The sequence below is a fragment of the Myotis yumanensis genome, unplaced genomic scaffold, assembly GCF_028538775.1.
Source record: "Myotis yumanensis isolate MYYU_CA2020_CCGP unplaced genomic scaffold, mMyoYum1.0.hap1 SCAF_4, whole genome shotgun sequence".
In the NCBI taxonomy this organism is placed as follows: Eukaryota; Metazoa; Chordata; class Mammalia; order Chiroptera; family Vespertilionidae; genus Myotis; species Myotis yumanensis.
The window spans coordinates 46,440,536-46,448,211 of NW_027223755.1; the positions used below are offsets into that span (position 1 = coordinate 46,440,536).

Genomic DNA, 7,676 nt, shown 5'->3' on the forward strand with positions numbered 1-7,676 from the left:
CATTCTCCATCCTTCCATCTGTGACACCTGTCACCCTTGCTAGGCCCCCCACAAAGTGAGTTCAGCTCAATCCCTGAACGTAAAAGGGAATGGGGGGGTCACTCCAGTGCCCCGATTCCCAGCGGCAGGACCTAGTTGACAGGACCTGATCTCAGGACGGTGGCCACAGCTGTAGAACATAGATCTGTTTCAAGAAAAGTTGGGAATGCAGACTTTCATATGAGCCCCTATTCCAAAAGGTGTCAGTTTATTCACATTGTGGCAAAGACGCCTTCAAGAGTAACATAAGTGGGTAAAGTCAGGGCCGAACCGGGCCATTTCCTTATCCAAGCTCTCTGAGGCACATGGACAGAACCAAGATTCAGCTCTTTGCAGGATACTTACAGATTTTTTTTAAGCCTAAAGGACAGTAGTCTGTCTCCATTCTTGTTCTTTGGGATTTTTTTCATCATCAGATAACACGATATGTTCATTGGGGCAATCCTCTCAAGATACAATACTCCAGTTGCACCCATGTGATGATGACAGTGTCCCTCAGAGGGAGGGAGCCGACAGACGGGGAGCAGGGAATTCTGAAAACCAAAGCGATGACAGAGATGCTAAGCCTTTCCTTCACGTGTCTGACACGCCTCTTCAGGCGGCCTGCAGGCCGGGCATCTGCTGGACCTTTACCACTTGATGTCCTGGCAGGCTGCCCTGGGCCCGCGGGGAGTCGCCCCCCGCCCCAGCCACTCCTAGTACAGCTCCTGCACACGGGCCCTGGTCTCCGGGGGCCACACGGGGATGACAGCGTAGATGCCTTCCATCTGCCGCAGCAGCGCCCTGTCTGCACGCCCATCGTCCGCCTGGGCCTGGCCTCTGCCACTTAGGCATGCCCGGCGCAGGCCAGGACCTCCATGAAGTGGCAGGGGAACTTGCCCCTCTACAGCTTCAGGACTACATCTGGGTGTTCCGAAAGCCGCAAGCAGCCTCAAAGCGCAGCAGAACCTCTCCGTCCCTTTCAAGGGTGACCTCCTGGAAGTCTTTGTTCCTCAAGGTGTGGTAGGTGAGCACTCCCACGTCCTTGTTGAACAGCTCCTTGGCCATGTGCCTGAAGATGTGTGCCAGGTACCTGTCGGAGCCGGCACCCTCATGGAGCCTCACCTCCTTCTCCTTTCTGTCTCCAAACAGAGTGTCCATGGCAGCATCATTCGAGGTGAGGTCACTTTGCTCCATTATCTGGACAATTTCACCTGAGGTTAACACACAGTCAGCACCCTGGGAACTATGTAAAGCTGTAGGAACATCTTCTCAAAGGGCCTCCAGTTTCTTGTCCTAACACAGGGCCACAATGACGTGGAAAATCTTGTCTGGGGACAGGTTTTGCCATCTGGTAAAGTAATCCTTCACCAGAGAGCCCATGATCTGCTGGGGAGACTTGGCCTGTAGAGGTGGTGGGTGATGGGGTGACCCGGCACATGCTCTGTATATCGGTCCCAGCCGGGACAGGTGGAGGTCAGCATGGGTAGCCAGGGCTCTTCCTCACAGTGCTGGCAGTACCGATGCACAAATTCCTACTGACTCTCCAGGATGCTGAAGTCCACAGCTATATTCATGTCAAAGACAGTGCTCCCCAAGGCTTTTGAGAAAGCCGCAGAGCCTTCTGGATGCATCAGTGACACTGAGGCTGAATTTAGCAGCAAAATAAGGCAGAGACTAAGGTCACACGGACACTGCCAGCACCTTGTGCTGTGAGTTATTACATTTCTTATTAAGGTTCAGAACATGGAAGAAGTCCTTGGTGTTCTGTTGAGAAACTTGAACTCCTTCCTCTGCAGTCACACAACTGTCACACGCCAGGCAGTCACTCAGAAATATCTTGGCATCGGCCAACTCATGGAATTCTCCCTTCTCTCCGTTCTCCTGAGCCAGATTCCGGACGTTGACTGCGGTATTCTCTTGGTTATCGGTTTTTGTTTTTTGGTTTTTGTTTTTTTAATATATTTTACTGATTTTTTTACAGAGAGGAAGGAAGAGGGATAAAGAGTTAGAAACATCGATGAGAGAGAAACATCTATCAGCTGCCTCCTGCACATTCCCTAATGGGGATGTGCCCACAACCAAGGTACATGCCATTGACCGGAATAGAACCTTGGACCCGTCAGTCCATAGGCTGACGCTCTACCCACTGAGCCAAACCGGTTAGGGTGGATTTTGTTTTTTACTACATTCCTTCCATGTGCACTGATCACACTTCATCTGGAGAAGGGCTGGTGGGGGCCGGCTTGAGTGACCTGGAGGAAGCACAGGGAGAGCAGTCAGTCACTGCTGGCAGTGTCCTTTCTTCCTTGTGGAGTGTCTAGGGAGGGGAAGCGGTCACAGTGCCTGAGGCCAAGTTCCAGGAGGCCGGCAGTGCTGTCGGGATCTTGCCAGAGACACTGGTCCATTGGTATCTGGCCTGACCTCTGGAGATTGAACCTACAGGACTACTAAGGAATCCAGTCCCCAGTTCCACCTCGCCTCCACCACCGATTGATTGGAGTTTGAGGGCCAGGAGGAGGGACCAAGAGGCCTGCCTTCCAGCTGCTTGCCGGTCCCTGGGCCACTCACTCCAGTTCCCTGTTAACCATCCCCTGATCGATGGGAGCCTGCAGACCGGGAGAGGGACCAAGCGGTCTGCCTCCCACCTGCTCACTAGTCACTGCTGCCATGAATTCATTGGAGCCTGAGGGACTCCGGTTCCCCCATTAGCTATCCCCTGATCAATGGAGCCTGAGGGCCGGGGGATGGACCGGTGATCCATTAGGTTGTGATGGACTCGGGGTTTTTATATATTAGGATAATAATTAGGCTACCCTAGGAAAAAATTAAACTTCGAACTACATGACACAGAAAAAAAATTCAAATTTTCTATAACTGCTCGCCTGCCTGCCTGCTTGATCACCCCCAACCACCTCTGTCTGCCGGCCTGATACCCTTAACTGTTCCCCTGCTGACCTGATTGCCTCTAACCACTTCTGCCTGCCTGCCTGCCTGCCTAGTCACCCCTAACCTCTCTCCCCTGCTGACCTGATCCCCCTAACTGCTCTCCCCTGCCAGCCTGATCACCCTAACTGCCTCTGTCTCTACCCCGCCCCTGTGGCTTTGGCCAGAAGGACATCCAGAAGGTCACCCGGAAGATGTCTGGTCTAATTAGCATATTACCCTTTTAATAGTATAGATTAGGATATAATTCTATGGCAAAGGTAGAATAAAAATATAAATTCAAGCAGAAAAAAAACATATAAAATGATTGTTAAAGGAGAGCTTTTTCATACACTTTTAACGGATGACACTGGTATGAAAACACAATTTAATCAATATATGCTAGAATTTATAACCTTTGCAATTGTGTAAATTTATGATATAATTTTCTATATGAACTTAGAAATTTTAACTTTTTTGTTTCAAAATTCTTTCAAGGTTTGCCAGGAAAAAAGTTTGTCACCAATAAAAAGCATCCTGTAACAGACACTTCTAATTATTTTTCATTTTGCATTCTTCATGTCTTTTCTTGCCATGATATAATTCCTGATTTTATCAAATATCAATACTGAGCTGGAGATCCTATGTTACCCTTTCCCATGTGTCTAGTTGTGACCATGAAACAAACAGTGTGTGAGACAACATTGTAAGTGTAATTTCTGCATGGTCACCCTAAAAGAAATTGCTTGCCTGCCACTCATCTTCACTCTTTCAAATTCTTTGGGCTATGACAATGGCTGAACAGTTATCTTGTATTCCAGAAATGGAAACCACATGTGAGGAAAGACAGGACATTTAGCCAATAAGCCCCAGATGGCTCACCTCTGATTTAAAACGTAAGTGAAATAAATAGCTCTCTTATTTATGTCATTATTTGGAGTGTTACTTCTTTGAAACATAAATTTATGTATTCTAAATAATGTACATGCTAAGTAAATAAATGGAAAAGAAAGTGGTTATATTATTTCAGAAAATCTAAAAAATGTCAACATAGAGAGTGAGTAATTTGCTAGATTGTACTGGGCATAATGAACTTGTATCCCAGTCCTAGTTTTGACATGATATGGCTATTTTCCTTTGAACAAGTGATTTTTCTTGTCCAAAACCATTTACTAAGTAAAGAAATTAGACTAGATATCTTTAAGGTTTTATTACTTAAATTACAGTGCTTTTCTTCTTGTCATTGAAAAGGCCAAGGGAAGTTGCAAGAGAAGTTGTTACTGAAATTGAGCCTTGAAAGATAATTTAATGGATGTCCCTGTGAACACTGAATCATAGAATAAAAGTAAAAATCTCCTAGGGCCCTCCAAATATATACAAAGGGTAGAATAAAATGAGTTCATAGGACAATCATATTCTTCAGAAGAACTATGTTTATTGAATATAGCAACTCAGATGGAAATGTAGTGGTCACTTAACACATTGCTAGCAATATGCAACCCATTCTTATATTTAAATGATCTTGTAATTCCAACTCTTAATAGACTCTAATATATGACAAATAATACAAGGATGACATTGATCATGGCAATGATCAAGGTGAAAAAGTACATTTCATTCTATTAGAAACAAATAAGATCTTTGGCAGTTGAATATGAGAAAATAGGAACAAAAGCGCTAGAAGATGAGAGGAATGCTTTGCAAGTTCATTTAAACAGAGATGAAATGTTAGTGGGGTTTATAATAATTGTAGTTATCTCCTTTCATTTTAAATGATATAAATTATGTAAAGCTGTAACTTATTGAGCAAATAAATATCTAAAATCATTGACTTTAGCCACCCAGTTAAAAAAAAAAGTACCTATGGTGTACATGATTCTTTGTAAGTCATTTTAACATGTGTTCTTACTTAAGTTTTAAACAACACTGTTAGATTATTTTCCATGTATTAGAGATGGTTAAACTGAAAACCAGAGAGTGAAATAACTTCTTTGAAGTTTCAAAGCTAGTAAGTTCTGGTGGCAGGTTTTGTACCCTGGCCTATTGGATTCTAAAGCTCATGCTTTTCCACTATAGCAAATTCTTTTGCCCAGAATTTCCTTTTTCCTACCTTAATCCATTCTTATTTTTCCATAGCAACATTATTCAGGAAAAGATAAACTGTATCCATCTAAAATGTACAATTTGAGGGGTTCTTACAAACATATCAACAAGATACAGATTTCTTCATCTTCCTCAAAAGGGTCCTCATAGTCCTTTACCTCCCTTCTCAACCTGCCAGCAAGAAACCCAGCTCTGTTTCTGTCACTATATATTAGTTTTATCTTATATAGCTGGAATCTTACAGCATATACTTTTATGTTTCTGTAACTATGTGACTCAAGTTTAGCCAATGTGATATAAGAGAAATACATTGGGTGAGATTGCCAGGAAAGTTTATAAATAATCCACAAACTCACCTGACATCTCATTTGGCCCTTTATCCTTTGCCCTACTCTATGATTCTTATGTATAATATCAGAAATGGTTTTGATTACTAGGAGTACAGAGGCTATCATCATCTTGTGGATGAAAGCCAAAGCTAAATTGCAATAAGAAGATAGAAGAAACAAGGTCCCTCTGATGTTTTTGCAGCTTGTACAAGCACCAAACAGCCTACTTCCATAATTTTTGTGTTTTCTTACTTATCTATGTCAGTGTTGGTCAGTTATTTGATTAGTGCTATTAAATAGAATATTAGTTTATATTGTAGGTTAAAGCTTTAGCTTTAGACCTGGTACAGGTACTTTGACCTTTTCAGTAGAAGTTACTATGAAGACATTGGCCAGTTCCAAAAATTAAAACTACTAACCAAAATATAAACGCCCAGAATAGAATATAATTTAGTTTACCCTATACTCATATTTATGTTACAAATTTTTGCAAAAATGAACAAAGTGAATCACTAACCTTTTCTCTTGAGGAATAGGGTTAATTCAACTTTGTGCACTAGAGATCCAAGAAAAGAAAATGAAAGAAAAAGAGTGAAGATATTAATTACCTTGACTAAGTAATTACCTCATAGCCATATTTTTAAACAAACAGAATAAAAATACATATATTTGTAACTTTGAAAAGTTATATGGTATTTAAGTTTTTCATTTCAACTTATTTTACCATTTCTTATTTATAACCTGGTTATGAGTGAAACAACTTCTTTATATAAGTTGCTGGGATATTGTGAAGATTAAACAAAATAATGCATGTACAACACTTATCAACTGTCTAAAATTAGCATTCAAAAATACTGAGTGCATTAAAAAAACAATAATAAAGAGACAGTAAAGCAGATCAGCTAAATAAAACTTTTTAAAAATTTGCTTCATCTTAGATAAACTCTTAACCCCTATTTTATAACTGAAATATCTCACTAGTTCTAATAGATAAAACTCTAAGCAAGGGTATAATTGAAGTTATTTAATAATGAAAGCTCCCACCTGTGTTCATTTGTTTTCATTTAATAGAATTTGTCACTTTTATTCTGAGTCATAATCTATATATATAAAGAGCCAGGGGCCATCGCAACTGAATGGACGACCGAACAGGCTGAGTGGGGCAACCAGGCCGGCAGGGGGGTTAGTGAGGGACGACTAAATGACTGAACAGCAGGCTGTGTGGGGCGACCAGGCCAGCAGGGAGGGGCAGTGAGGGGCGACCAGGCTGGCAGGGGGGGCAGTTGGGGGCAACCAGGCCGGCGGGGGGGACAATTGGGGGTGACCAGGCTGGCAGGGGGGGTGGCAGTTAGGGGAGACCAGGCTGGCAGAGGAGGGCTGTTGAGGGCACCCAGGCTGGCGGGGAAGGGGGGTACTAAGGGGCAACCTTGCTGGCGGGAGGGCAGTTGAGGGTGACCAGGATGGCAGGTAGAGGCGGTTAGGGGTGATCAGACTGGCAGGGGGGCCAGTAGGGGCGATCAGGCAGGCAGGCAGGTGATCAGTTAGGAGCCAGCGGTCCCAGATTGTGAGAGGGATCCCGGATTGGAGAGGATGCAGGCTGTGCTGAGGGGACCGCCCCCCACCCCCATGCATGAATTTTGTGCACTGGGCCTCTAGTATGTGCATAAAAATATCTATTCTTTCAACAACATATCGAGGAGATTTTTTAAGCAATGGTATAATTTGATGGATATTTGCCTGCATGAATTTTTGTTACTTTGTGTTTCTTTTTCTTCTATAATCACTATAAATAGGAGTTTGTATTTTCATACACTTTTCAAATAGCTTTGCTTTCTATTTTCATACCATATTTCTCCTGAAATCACAATACTGAGTAACAATTAAGTATAAGAAATGGTGACTATATCTAAAGTTAGAAAATGATAGACCTTAAGAAAATGTTACACAGAGATTATATTGTTAAGTTGCTACTGTCAAGAACACAACTAAAGCCCTGAGTAACTTCCAGTTTTAACCAAAATGACCCCTAACTATCTAAATATGATGATTACTCATTTCTCACACAATTGTTCAACAGCTCTGTCCTTTGCGAGAATATATTTTTTTTCTTTTTTTAAATTTATCTTTATTGTTGGAAGTATTGTTGTTGTTTTTTCCACTGACCCCTCATCCCAACACCTTCCCAAGCCTTAGCCACACTATTGTCTGTGTCCATGGGCTATGCATATACCGTATGCATATAAATTCCCAGGTTAATCTCTTTGTCTCCCACCCCCCACCCCACCTTCCCTTTGAAATTCC

General features: G+C 42.6%; 1 pseudogene; it reads right to left on the reverse strand.

Annotated features, from left to right (window-relative positions):
* Positions 1 to 668: 668 nt before the first annotated feature.
* LOC139009420 (nuclear prelamin A recognition factor pseudogene) lies at positions 669 to 2,238 on the reverse strand (annotated as a pseudogene).
* Positions 2,239 to 7,676: the final 5,438 nt, after the last annotated feature.